General features: G+C 36.9%; 1 non-coding gene across 1 annotated transcript; it reads left to right on the forward strand.

The window, feature by feature from the left end:
• The first annotated feature begins 311 nt into the window (after positions 1 to 311).
• Positions 312 to 418, forward strand: LOC141662800 (small nucleolar RNA R71). Its single transcript, XR_012550896.1, has one exon. It is a non-coding gene; the product is annotated as a small nucleolar RNA R71 (small nucleolar RNA).
• The last annotated feature ends 14,978 nt before the right edge of the window (positions 419 to 15,396 follow it).

Consider the following 15,396-nt stretch of genomic DNA (forward strand, 5'->3'; position numbering starts at 1 on the left):
CTGCACAAAGCTCACAAACCATAGCTATTTGATTAACTCCATACGTAGCCAAAGAATCAACCTTCATTGCTAGCGCTTGGAGCTGGGCTGCAATAGCGGTGGCTGCATCAACTTCCAGAATACCTGCCACCTTGCCTGACGTCATCCTCTGAGTTGGGTTTTGATGCTCATTTGCAGCCATCGTCTCTATAAGATTATACGCCTCAGTATAGCTTTTAGCCCATAAGGCGCCTCCAGCTGCTGCATCGAGCATGGGCCGAGATTGAGCCCCCAAACCATTATAGAAACCAGTGATCACCATCCAATCCGGCATTCCATGATGTGGACATTTTCTCAACATTTCCTTGTAGCGTTCCCAAGCCTCGCACATAGACTCCGTAGGTTGCTGCGCAAACTGAGTAAGAGCACTCCTCATAGCAGCAGTCTTTGCCATCGGATAAAACTTCACCATAAACTTTTGCGCAAGATCTTGCCATGTAGTGATGGACCCAGCTGGTTCAGAATGTAACCAGTCTTTAGCCTTGTCCCTTAGTGAGAATGGGAAAAACCTCAACTTGATAGCCTCATCAGTCACGCCATTATACTTAAAAGTGCTGCAGATCTCGATAAAATTCCTTATGTGCATGTTGGGGTCTTCAGTTGCCGTTCCTCCAAAAGAAACAGAATTCTGCACCATCTAAATAGTGCCCGGCTTGATTTCAAAGGTATTAGCTTGAATAGCCGGATGAAGGATGCTTGACTGAATGTCATCAATTTTAGGCCGAGAAAAATCTATAAGAGCTGGATCAGCTTGAACAATACGATCTCCCATGTTTACTGGTTCTTTCTGCTCAGTTCCTGAATCCGAATCCTCAAAATCTAACTTCTCCGGAATATCAAGAACTTCGTCTGTCTCCTCAGCTGTATCTAAAGTCCTCTTGCGAGCACGAGAACGAGTTTGCATAAACGCTTGCTAAAGTACCTGAAACACAACCGAAAAAAAAAAGAAGAAAAAAATAAGTAACTACTACGTCCTAATCACTGAGTCCTAATGACCAATGATGGTAAGTACATAAACTAAACAAATACGCCGAGTCCCCGGCAGCGGCGCCAAAAACTTGTTAGGGCGAAAACACGCGCTAATATTCACGCAAGTATACGCGTTCGCAAGTAATATAGAATACTTTCTAGTTCATTTCCTTAGAGACTCAGACTAAATTATTGTCTAATTAAACTCACTCACCAATGTATGATTACTTCTCAATGTTAAGATAATAACACTTAAAATTGTTGATTAAATATTAACTATAATTAACGACTTAATTAACCACTTAACTAACACTTCAATTTATCAATAATAAACACTCATGAGATCACAACTTCATTATTACTTCCTTCTATAGCCATTGTTATTACCTTTAGCATGTGACAGTGATGATATTAATCGAATAACACGAAACTGATAAAAGCCAACTTTCATTGTACTAATACCATTCTACCAAGCATCCACAATTAAGATAGAAGTTGAATAGTCATCAATTATGTTGAGTTGCCATATGTCTACAGAAATTGACAACACAACGATTTAAGCACAAGTTATTCTTTTTGATTACATAGGGCAAATAAAACTGTTAGAGTTACCCACTAATCATGCACAACGTACATGAACCTATGCTAGCATGGCAAGTTCTAAATCTCAAGATCCACCGTCGCTTCACAAGAGATTAACACCCTATCTTATATGTTCGCGACGCACATAAGACAAATACGCATAACCAATACTAGATATCAAACAATCATCACACACTAAAGTATTAAACAATTAACTAAAGAATTCCATAATAAATCCGTTGCAACCCCATGATCACGATTAGCCCATAATAGAACTTATCGCCATCATGGGTTCATATGAAATCATGATAAACAAACACAAGAAAATAATAACTAAACTAATTATATTAAAACAGAGTACGTCACAAGAGTAAATAAATCAAAGCAAGAAAACTAGCATCCAACGTTACAACGAAACAAGAATCACAAGAAAATATGCTTCCTCTTCGTTGCGGTGTGCTAAATCGGTCTTCTTCCTTATCTCCTTCGCTTCTTGCGTAAAACACAATCTTCTTTTTTTTCCAATCCCCCCTGTGAAAACGTCTCAAATCTACTTATATAATAGTCCCATAAAACTCAGATTACATAGAAGTTGGAAGCCAAACAGAAGTAGAAGTCTAAAATAATTCAGCAAAATTCCCGACCCTGCGCGGCCGCTCAGCATAGCTGCGTGGGCGCGCAGGTTACTGCGCGGCCGCTCAGCATAGCTGCGCGGGCGTGCAGGCCTCTACTGGAAAAAATCCAAGTTTGCTCCATTTCTTCGCCGTAATCTGCCCGTTCCTTTCCTCTCACAATGGTGAACAAATGCCAAGGCTTATTCTTGATGATTCCTCCCCCGAAATGCAACTAATACCCTGAAATGCATAAACACTAGAAAAACGCATCAAATACACAAAATACTTGATTTCAAGACACCAATTTAAGCCATTTTAAGACGTTCTAAGTGGTATAAAATGCCACTTATCAGGACTGAGAGAGGAGAGTGCATTGAGTGAGAGGCTGGGTTGCTCCCAGGAAAAAGGAGAGGAAAAGAGTGAACATCTGCAATCCATTTATTCAGGATTGGCAAAAGTGAGTGAGAGGAGTTCCACCTTAGTAGGTGAAGGTGAGGGTGTGAGGGTGGGGAGTCAGGGTGAGACCCTGATGCAACAAAAGAGAGATTTTGAGAGAAAAGCAGGTACAGGAGAAATAAGGGTGGATCAAGCCATTGCTAGTGAGTCAATGATTGTGGATGATGCTGAAAAGGAAAGACAATTTCAGCAACATTACAAAGCTGTAATTGATAACATTTCCTTGGATGCTAACACTTTTACTCATCCTGTGTCAGCCTATAAATTGTTGGCTGCTCAGGGCAATGTGGAGGCAGAACAGACTTTGAACTTAGTACACACCTCAGAATCTCTTCAAAGAGATAAGCTGCTGTCAATAGGATGCCTTCTCAAGCTGGTGAGCCATCTGAAGAATTTGGAGTAAATTCTAATGATGATGACTCTGTTTCTTTGGATGGAAGCATGAACTTAGGGGGAGGTGAAGACCCAAGTTCTGTTTCAAGTTTACCTGAATGGGCATGGACAAAAGAATCTACACCAGGACAATTTGGTGTATCTTTGGTTAAGCAAGTGATGGCTATTCAAAAGACCCTTCAGGAAACTTCAGATGCTGGTACCAAGGCGATTCTTCAAGCTCACTTAGACTCTCTACATCTCATGAAGATCCAGCAATTAAGACAGAATCTAAGTGTGGATGAACTAAAAAGGGATATAGCTGACTTGAAGACCTACAATTCTGAGAAGCTGGATTCAGTCATGCCATATGGTACCATGCAAGATCTATTACTCGGATTGAAAAGAGAATGAGATTCTGAAAAGAAGCTAGCCAAGCTGGAAGACAGAGTTCAAGTTATTGAGAATTCAATGGTATCCTTCTTCAAAATTAACAGAGTCGGACAAATCTTCTCATGCAACTGGCTAAAGCACAAGGCCTAACTCCTCAACTTGATGATAACAAAAAGGGGGAGAGAGAATCAAGTAAGGGGGAGAAAGGACCAAGTGAGGGGGAGAAACTTCAAGTACAAATCAGCAAAGTAATTGTACCTTCAATTACTGTCTCCAAGCCAACAGTTGTAGATGGTATAGATCTGATTAAAGCAGCAGCAGCAAATTTGGAAGTTGCTGAGAAAGGAAAGTTGAGTTTGATCAACTGGAATAAGATTGATGAGGAGATACAGAAAAAGTTTGAACTTGTCAAGGAGCCAGTTAAGTCAGCCATCCATCACTCTCAAGTCAAGCCATTCAGTGTGAATGAGATAAGCATGAATTATCTGGAAAAAGGACAATCTTCCAGCATCAAGTCTCCAAAGGCTGAAACAATTCTAAAACCAAGGGCAAATTATCCAAAATCATCCTTGAAGAACCCCTTGGACATTGTTTATGAGACACCCAAGCCTGATGAGAAGAAGCTTCTGTCAAGGTCAATTGTCTTCTATAAAGATCCAACTGATTCAACTTTAAAAAGGAGAATTGCTAAGATATTCAGAAATGGAAAGGAAATTTGTGTAGTAGCTGGACATCCACAATTTTCTCAAGCAAAGAGAGAAGAAAAAGCCAGATTGAAGCAGGAAAAGAAGCAAGCTGCTCTAGATGCAAAGAAGACTAAACAAAAGAAAGAGCAGATTGCTATCTTGGCCAAGCTACAGGCTGTGAATTCATCTCAACAAATTCCCTCTCAACCATCTGAAACTGCTGAATCAAAGAAGAAAATTGAAGATCAGAAGAAATCCCCAAGGAAGAAAGAATTGGCTAGAAGAACAAAAAGGAAACTGGATATTGTTGACAAGGAATTGGAAGATCAATTTCCTAAGGAATCCACACCAGCTACAACTCAAGCATCAAAGCCCTCTGTGGTATTTGAAGACATAAGGGTGGTGGATCCATACAGGAATATTCATGGTGAACCTATTGTGCCAAAGGATGAGCCAATAGAATGGGATAACATACCAATTCCTGACTTCAGCTTACCAATCCTGAGCAAGCCAAAAAGGACAAAGTCAAGGGCAGTCAAGAAAGTGAAGCTGTCACCTCTCAAATCCAAATCAGTAGTTAAAGCTCAACCCAAAGTCAACGGGGGAGACTACTTGTACTTGTGTGACATCAAAGAATTTTCAGATCTAAATCTTTATCTGGATGAGCTGGATGAAGTGCGGGGAATTGATGCATACAGGAACCTACCTGAAAGGTTAGTGTTCAAGTACAAAGGAGGAAGGGAGATTCAGTGGCCACTTCACAGGATTCTTCAAGAAAGCCAAGCTGTACTGATTAAAGTTTATTCATCCTTCAAGAAAAACTTTGGATTCAATGTTACTGCAAGAAGACTAATATTGAAGAAGATTGAAGAACTAAGGAGTGTTAGAGCTAAAGATGCACACCCAAAGACTCTAATCATCCCATACACAGGGAGAAGAGTGCATCTAAGGCCTTACTGGCTGATAGAGTTCATGGATGACAAGGGTATGAGAAGATTCTTCATATTAGAAGACTAATTGAGTAGCTCTAGCAATGAGACTCTCTTGGAAATGCAAGAAAAGCTAGATCTCTCAGAATCTGATGAACTGGAATTCCACAGGCAGCTCCAAAATCAGATTGAGGAAAACAACAGAAAGCTTAGAAGAAGATCCAGACCTTCAAGGAACTAGAAAAATCTGCTTAGGCTAGAGGAGCATCTTGAAATGACTGTGAGCCAAACCTTGTACATTTTGATTATTTGAAGCACTTTCAGTTTTATCTACTTGTCTTTAAAGATGTATGTTTAGGATGTTTTGTTATCATCAAGTATCTCTGAATTTATGGATACAATTCCAGTAGACATAAATTGGGGGAGATTGTTATGCATATGTTGTGTACTTGATGATTTTATAAACAAAACATCTAAGTAGATTTTACTTAGTGAAATAATGTATCACTCGACGGATAAGAATTATAGTCCCGACGGATAACCCGTTATAGTCCCGACAGATGTTAACTTATTATCCATCGAGTGAGTAGCTTATGTTATAATAAGTCTGTAGCAAAGTTATGTATACACCTTTGTATAGAATCTGTAGTAGTATATAAGTCATGTTGACTTTAACTAGATATGCAGAATAGGTTGATTAATTGTACATAAATGATGTCTTGTAATTCTGTATATGTGAAATAAAGTCATATGCTTGATTGCTACCCGACAGATAGTCTACAAAGCAACTGACGGATGATCAACAACCCGACGGATGATCATGTACTCAACTAATAAAGAATTCAAACAACAGTTGAATAGTGAAAGCCGAGCACAGCCTTCGAGATGTATACAAATCTACTGTGGAAGCCCATTAACCGGGTAATAGAGGATGAAAAGCAGCAAATCTTAAGACTGATAGTTTTTATAATTGTTCAGTCTTTTTGACTTTGTAATCTTGGTGATATATAAACCAAGAATGTAGCAAATAGAAAGTAAGTGTTGAGAAACAAACATAGAGAAATCTTTGTAAGCAGAATTATTAGCATTTCCCTGTAGTCTCAGCAATTCAATTTGTAAGCAGCTGTGAGCATTCTTGCACACAGAGTCCTCTCGATATATAATATATATATCTCTGGTGGAATTGTTTAAATCCACCAGAAAGTTTTTAAAAACTCCTGTTTTTAATTACTTCTGTTTTGATTCTATTAAGTTTCTATTCCGCATTGTGCTAATCAAAATATTATATCTATATTCGAGTTAAACATTTTTATTTCGAGAAAAAGGTTCAAGAATTCCATTCAACCCCCCTTCTGTAATTCTTGTTATATTGTTAAGGGACTAACATCCTGATATTATCTCCTGATCAATATCTTCTGATCACTTAAGTTCTGATAACTTAAGTTCTGATATCTTAAGTTCTGTCTTCAGTATAAGTGCTAATTTCCAGTTAAGTACTGATTTGTCCTGTTAGGTAAGATCTGAAAACTAAACACAAATCATATTACACGTGACATTATCAAATATATCTAACAATCTCCCCCAAGTTGTAAATTAGCATAATATACAAGTTCAACATATATTTGATGATGTCAAAAATATTAAGTACAAATGCATGAGAATTTGACTAGATAACTACAACTTACAGTCCTTTCAGCTTTACTCTGAACAAAATGAGCCATGTCAGAGGTTGTTTGAGAAATCTTCTTTGAAATCAGAGTAAGACTAGTATCTTCTTTATCATCAGTTATTTCTTCATCCATGACTGGCATATAAACCTTTATAGGTTCATCAACTTTTTCTTTGCCTTTGGACCTTGGATCAATTTCCATTTGTGATTTGGCTTTGGTTGCCTCAGAACTTGTTCTTTCCTTTATCACAATACCCTTAGGCTTTGGAAATCTCTTTTCAACAACAGAAGTTTTAGATTTTATCTTGACACCTTCTGCTTTGAATCTAGCTTCTTCTTCCTTTAGACTCCTAAAGTCCATCCCTGGATTTTCTTTAAGAAATAACTCCCTTGAAATTTCTTCATCAAGTTCCAGACGTTCACCAGAACTTATCCTTTTACCAGTATCAGAACTTATTCTTCTCCCAGTATCAGAACTTGTTCCTTGACTTGTAATTCTAGCTTTACTTGATGAAAATCCTTTGCCTTGACCTTTACCTCTACCCTTAGCAGAGTTTCCTTGGTCATCATGTCCATCATCATTTCCTTTCAGTGTCTGAAAAGACTTGCATTTGGACTTAATCACTTTCTCCCCCTTTTTGGCATCAACAGGTAAAAGAAGAGAGACAAGCAATTCCACTGAGGATTGGATCTCATTGAGCTGACTTTGGTGAGAAGCTTGATTCTTCAGAATTTCTTCAATTTGAGTTTGTTGCTTCTCCTGAGTTTTCTCAATGTAGGCAATTCTGTCAAAGGCTGGTGTAATAACCCCAATTTTTGGAATTTTTGAATCCCTGATGAATAGTAACTTTTGCTGATGATGCTGATTTAGGAAAATTATCAGACCACGATATATAGGAGTACTGTTATGGAAATTCTAAGATCGTATTAGTATTCCATAAAGTAAATAAGTGTATGTAAAGATCGTCAGAATCCAAATTCAAACACTTTGATTTTTCCCGAAAATCCACCAGATACCGAAAGAATTGAGTATAAGGTAACATGATTAAAAGGATTTTAATTCAAGGATTATAAGAGAGGATCATAAGAGGAATATAATATATTGAGAAAGGTTAAGGGAACCCAAGTAATAAGATCTCGGATATGATCCCTCAAACGATTAGTAATAACGAATGATAAACGAGTCGTAAAACAATTAAACGACAGGTAATGCAAGAGAGATTAGTGCAAGGATTAAGGATGATAATCAAGCAACTAAGCAAGAATTAGCATGAAAGATGCTTCCACCACCAAGTGATGACAAGTGGCAATTGATGAAGTCACCAAGGTGATGTCATGCTTAGTCACACTCCACTCACTTTATTCAACCAATTAATCACCCAAATATCCCATTCACTTCCATTTTCCACCACAAACTCATTTAGCAAAGTAAAAACCCTCCCAATAACAAGTGCTCTCGGCTTCTTCATCCTAAAGAAGAGAAAAATTCCAAAAATCAAGATTCGAGCTTTGTTAAATTACAAGGTAATTATCCAAGGTTCCTTATGATTAGTTATGGCTATCCTAGAAGTTTAAGCCTCCAATTCTTCATGAATCTCTTCCAATAAATCAAGGAAGAAGATGATGAATAGTGTTTTCAAGATTACTAACTTTATTTTCTTTGATTTCCTTTAAGATCCAAGCATTCCTAAGCTATCTCAAGGCTTCTTAAGGCTTCCTAGCTACTCTAATCACTCCAAGGAAGGTATAACCCCTCCAAACCCTAGCTTTACTTTGAGTATTATGTTTGGTTTTGTTGATTATAGTTCATGAGAGCATGATTCATGTATATTTAGAGTTTGGTTGGATTTGTAATGAGTTTGGGTTGTAAATCTTGGTTAGTGGTTAATGAACCTTAAGTATAGTTAGTAGCTCTTGTTGTGATTGAATAAGATGGATAAAACATAGAGTAATGGACTGATTTAATAGGGTTTGGATGAAGGTTGTATGGTTGATTTGTGGTTGAATGATGGTGGAATGGTGTTGATTGGTGGTGGTTTAATATTGAATTGATTGGGTAAAAATTTGGGAATTGCTAAGTTATAGCCATCGTAATGCCCAATTTTCCTTAGACTGTTTTTGTTCTTAACTTTAGGATCCGTGCACTCACTGTTAGATTCCGACCATTGCCATGTTTAGATAGTTCATGTTATGAGCTTCGTTTTGATATGTGGTTCGCTTGAATCCGATGTACGGTTTAGGAGAAACGACCATTTTAAGTAACGACGTTTCACGAACTAACCATTACCCCTCGCCTTACTTTGAAACCTTGGTTAAGGTCCTTAAATGACTAATTGGAGTATGAAACAATTATGTAAAGTGTATTATACAGTTGGAAGAGTACTCGTGAAAGAATTGCCTTAAAATTCTTAATGGTTAATTTATTAAAAATGATGGAGCCGAGGGTACTCGGGCGACTTAAGTGAATCGTTAAGCGCAAAAGCGAACGTTAGGGTCTAATTGGTTAAAGTATAGATTCTTAAGCGACTTTGGTTTAATTCCAACTTATATGTTGTTTATAGGTTACCAGACTCGTCCCAGGCCTTTTACCACCCCCAGTCGCTCAGGCAAGTTTTCTACCCGTTATACTGTTGTTGTGATGTATATATGTATATGCATAATCTTGTGATAAGTGCATGAATGTTATTAGCAAATCTTGCGATATATTGGAGCATGCTGATATGGTATATATGCATGTCTGTTTCGTAATCTTGATATCTAATTGTTGATTCAATTGCTTATAAGTTGCATAATACATATGCTAGAGATAAGCAGTAGTTGCGTATAACCTTAGTATAGGGGACCCAAAGGTGAACATATTTCTAAACCAGGAGTCGATGTTCCCGAGTATAATATATATATATAGATAGATAGATATAGTTTTCAAAACTATTAATCGAATAAGGTTTATTCGATAACTTTATTTTATTTAATGAATATTATTTTGAATATTCATTCGAGGACTTATGACTCCGTTTAGTTTATTTAATGAATATTAATTTGAATATTCATTCGAGGACTTAAGACTCCGTTTATTTTATTTAATGAATATTATTTTGAATATTCATTTGAGACTTATGACTCCGCTTATTTATTAAATAATATTCTTTATTTTATTAAAGAATAATATTTCGATAATCAAACTTATTTTCGATTATTCAAATAAAGATCGTACTTTCGTATAAGTATATCTTTGGTTATTTATTATTCATTTCAAGTATGAGTTTTAAAACTTCTACTTCGATTATTTTTATAAGGATTATCCTTATGGGAATATTATTTAAATAATAATATTTAGATATTTTCTAATATATCAAGACTGATTTATTTTATTAAATCAGCATTACTCCAAACATTCTTAAAAAATGTTTTCGAGTCTTTAAAATGATTTTAAAAGTTAGAGCGGATCCCAAAACTCGTTTTCAAATTTAAGATCTTCCTTTCGAAAGGGACTTAAATACTCGCTCAAAAATCTAAGGGATCCGGCTCCGTGATGTATTTTTATATTCGCAACAAGGTTACTGTTTTGATAAAAGAGTTTTTGATTACTTACCCAACACTCGGGAAGTAAAATTCTTGGAATAAGTTAATCCATTAACAGGCATCGCCTGGAGAATATCGGTGAGTTTTTCTTTCCAACTAGATGCGACTTCTTGGTGGAGTCGTATCAACAAGTTCCTACTTGGGGAAAGGGGAGACGAGCTTTACGTTTCAGAGTCATGGATTTCATCTGAACTAGGAGTGGCGTAAGTGGTCGAGTGGCGCCGGCCCAGCCTTATTTATTGGCCCAAATGGCCCGGAAGTTCCGTTAAGACGGTCCATTCCTTAGGAGTCCAGTGTTCGGTTGATAAGTAAATCCGACTGTTCTCCTCTACATGTAGAAAATGGCGGGGTTGCACTATTGCGACTGATCATCGTGAGTGGTCTTCCTCGCGCGGCAAACTCCCGTAATAGTTCATCATCCAATTGGATATTTCTGCAACACTACCCAGAGCACTTCGATAGAAAGGCTACGGCTGGGCGATTGTTGAGTGTTGGCAGGGTCGAGTTTTTAAAATGATGTTTTCATCAAATGAAGTATCTCGTAACTTCATTTCATTTTGATGATATTTCAAAGATTGATTCTATACAAGTTTTGTCGTGTAGCTTCATCTATGGGGTGAACTATTTATACCTTGAACGGTGGTAGTTCAAGTAGTATTCAGAAAAAGATATAAGTATATTGGAGTATCTTGTAACTTCATCTTTTCAACTTATATGTAGTTAATGATTATCTTATGAATGACAAAGGTTTTCAGAAAAACGTTGAGACAAGGTTAGATATATGAGATCACCTTGCAACGATATTTTTATACAGTTATAAACTGGAACTCTGTGTATATTATACATGTCAGAGGATTTCAAAGATTGTGAAAAGTATATATGTATATATATACTGAATATTTTGCGACTTGGTCGCATTAAGATATCAACTTGGTTCAATTCTTCTTGACCAAGACTTTCATAAGTACTATGAGAATGCTCGTATATTGTTAATTATTATACATATTATTTCGGTGGGCTTGTTGCTCACCCTTGCTTTATTCTTTCATCACACAACAACAGATAGACAAGATGAACAGGACCAAGCTCCCAATTCGTGAGCGGATAGGAAACGTTCCGCAGTTTCCTGTAGGCGTTGATGTCGTTGTAGCTGAGGTAGGAACTACCAATAGGCTAGGCTTTCAACTTTTGTTATACCAGACTTATGTATATTTATGAATTGTAATAATGGCAAGGAAATATAAATTTATTCAGAAACCCTTTTGAGGTGTAATGACTTATACTTGTGGAATAAAATGACTTGTGTTATTTTTGGTATTCATCTCTGAGACTATAATTTGTGGTGTGTGTGTGTATATTATGGGGTCACAGTATGCAGTAGTTGGCTGACTGTTAAGATTAAGTATTGATAAGGGAAATAGAACTCGTGACAACCCGAATCCCCGACCCCGGATCTGGGGGTGTTACAACTGGCTTGAAAAATCTGTTCTTTTCAAGTTTCACATTCATATCTTGCTGGATTAGAGCTTCCTGAATTTTGTTCACCTTGTCATGAGTTATTGAGTGTTGACCGTGAAGGTGCCTTGTACTCAATGTAGTAACTCTCAGCTGTGCCTTGAAATCATCATTTATCAGCATTTCATCAGCTTTTGCAAGATGCTCAGCAAGAATCTTTTCAGAAGGAACAAAACTAACTGAGTTCCATTCTTTAGTCCACTCCTTTCCTCTAGGAGTTTCACTCCAAGGTACTGGTGATAACCCTATAATAAACTTCTTGACTAAATCAGCTTTATAAACTGTTTGTTGAGGTGCATGTCCTGATGGACAAGCTGCATCAGCATCTAAATTAGCAGCAGCTTCACCAGTAGTTTCTTCATTATCAGCATTAGAACTTGTAGAATCTGCAGTATCAGCATCCTCTGGTAAAATAGCAGTATGTGAGGCTATAGAGGCTTCAACATCATCCTCTAAATTCTGATCTGCAGCCAGGTTCTAATCAACATCCAAAATTGATGTTGCTGGTGGAGTGAGTTGAATTGGTGGAGCTTCCAAGTACAAAACCTCAGGCACAATCAAGTTATGAATATCAATCTCAGTACTTGTACCTAGTTCTTCAGTATGTACTGGATCAACTATAGGTGACATAGGAGGTGTAGGTATTTTAGCTTGAGTAGTTTTATGTTGTGCAGAAGGAAGTGATTCAATAACAATTGGTTCTGTTGAGATTAGAGATTCCTAATCCCCTTCCTTAGCTGCTTCCACTACATCTGAATCTGACTCAACTATGTCCCTATGAGCTCTCTATTTCTTTAATTTCCTCAAAGGTGGAGACACTGTAGGAGCTTTATCATCAGAATTTAACTTTCTAAGCCTTTTAAGGGGCCTAGAACTCCCAGTTACAGTATCTTTCTAAGAAGAAACCTTCTCAGTTTCTACAATAACAGGTTCTGATATAGGAACCTGTTCCTCAGCATCTGATTCATCTCGCAGAATAATTCTCCTTCTCTTCTGTTGAGTCTGAGGTACTTTCTTAGTCCTCTGGGGTTTGGAAGATGAAGGTTGCACTGTAGGATCTGAAGGTTGAGGTTGAGAAGTTTGAGGTGTTTGTGTAGAGGTGGTAGGTGCTGATGGATGAGGTTATGATGGTTGGACATCAGGATATAATTCAGTGTATTTAACTGGATTATAGGTATTAAGGCTTGTTTGACAGATAAAGGAACTAGGAGGGGTCTTAACACAACCTTCTTATTATCAGTAGATAATAAGTCATTAAAAGCTCTTTTAGCTAGTCTGAATGATGAAATTAATTCACTAGCAGATTGGGGCTTATTATCACAACAAAAACTATAGATAAGCTGACAGAATCTAGCAAAATAAATAGTATTTCTATCTTCTGTCATTCTATCCCCAATAAAACCTAAGACAACACTTGCATAATCAAAATCATTTTGATTTATGAGAGCATACCCGATTTGTTGGCTGAATATGGGAATTACATCGAAATGAGAACATTTGTTTGCAAAAGCCTTGGTTATGCAGTCAAAGAAGAAACTCCATTCCCTCCTTATGTAGGATCTCTTCAACTGACCCAGCTTAGCCAATGTCCTCTCATACCCCAGACCGGCCATCATGTTTTGAAGAACTGGCTCTTCAACAGTAGAATAAACACAGTTCTCAGGCAGCTGCAGTGCTTGGCGAACCGTAGCCAATGTCACGACATGCTCATCCTCCCCTGATGAAAAAATAATACTTGGGGACCCTTGAGCACCACCATCATCATATACTCCACTTCTCCAAAACTCCAGTACTTGAGTACCAGAGACTACTTCAGGTTCGGTCAGAGCGTACCCAATATCAGAACTAGCAAGAAAGTCCTGAATGAAATGAAGTTCTGATGGGGCTTCTGACTTGCTAAGAATAGCGGAGAAGTTATTAGGAATAAACTTAGCTCCATCAAAAATTATGTCTTTTGGTGCCATCTCTGTAAGAAATTAAGTGAATAAGAGAATGCTTGCAAAGTGTTTGTAAAAAGTCCTGAGAGAAAAACAGCTTCAGAAAATAAAAGAGAGAGAGAGAGAGAGAGAGAGAGAGAGAGAAAGTAAAAGAGATTTAGAATAGAAAAGTAAGTAAAAGATTAGAAAATATTTTATCTCTCATATATAAACTCTCTCCACTCAACAGTCATATTTTTGAAGCATAGGATACACTTTACACCTGGCACCATTTGAACAGTCAATAAACGGTTAGAATGAGAGTCAATGGGCACGCAAAATAAGCAATAATTATCGTGCACATGCAGTTTTTCAGGTCATACATGTTAACCACTAACCCATAATGATCATGACTATTTTATCGCACATTAACCAATATTCTGTAAAAATATTATCGTTCAAGTTATAACAAAAAATAAACCAAGTAAATAAATACTGTCACGTCAGCATCAGAACTTGATTATTATCAGGATTTAAAAGTCATCAGAATATGGCTCCTTAACTCGAAAAGTGAATGTGTATTCCTATAATTCTTCACACAAATACTGATATGGTTTCATCAGAACTTAATCATCAGAACCTCCATCAGAACTTGTCCTCAGAATTTATGCAACCTGACACATTGACTGTTCATCTAAAACAACATTGATCACCACAGTAATTTTCATCATTCATATAGAGTGTAACTGTGTGCATTAAGCTAAATATCAGACAAAGAGTAAAGTCTGATTCACTTCAGTACATCTTAGAAATAAGGCATAACTAAGAACTTTACTCAAAATCTGTCATTATTCGGAAGCCTACTGTTGAATGAGTTCATGCATGAGTCCACCTCAACTGTTTTGTGCTCATTTTATGCATCTTTTGAAATTCTATTTTACAGTGGCTTCTCAGTGTAAGTGAGTCACGACTGCTTATCAGAATTTATGCTGCTATCAGAGTATTTCTCCAGTAATCATAGAGTGTGAAAAATCACCAAGAAAATTTTAATTTTGTTTTTCTAATGCATATTACTTAATACCAGCAATGCACTTGGGTCTTCCCTTCCACATTTTTACTCTAGATCTCAAAAGAGTACCTGATTTTTATTTCTTTTCTTTTCTTTTTCTTTTAATAAGTGAGGCTTATCAGCACTTAGTACATCCACCAGATTTACTAACATCAGAACTTAACAGATAAGAAGCACTATTCTAGTTTTTGACTTAGTAATAAGATACACAAAGTAAACTTAACTAAGCTCAATATCAGAATTTGCTTGTGTTAAAAGATTTCCACATAAACAATTACTTCAAACATGGGATCTTTAGTATATTAAAGACTACTAGGTCAGCATCTAGCACAGTTATCCTCATTGGATTGAATAGTCACAGAAACATTCATATCACTATCAGAGTTTAGAAATTCACATCAGACAATAATCAGTACTTAGAAGATTTCCAATAAAGCACAGAATACACAAAGATGTAATATCTGTAAACACTGATCATAAAGTCTGATGTATCAGAACATAAACTAAGCAGATTTAGAGAAAGAACCTGAAACTATTCCAAGTTCATTTACCAATCTTGTAAAAGTAGCTTCACACAATGGTTTTGTGAAGATATCTGCTAGTTG

The sequence above is a fragment of the Apium graveolens genome, chromosome 5 (genome assembly GCF_009905375.1).
Source record: "Apium graveolens cultivar Ventura chromosome 5, ASM990537v1, whole genome shotgun sequence".
NCBI lineage: Eukaryota > Viridiplantae > Streptophyta > Magnoliopsida > Apiales > Apiaceae > Apium > Apium graveolens.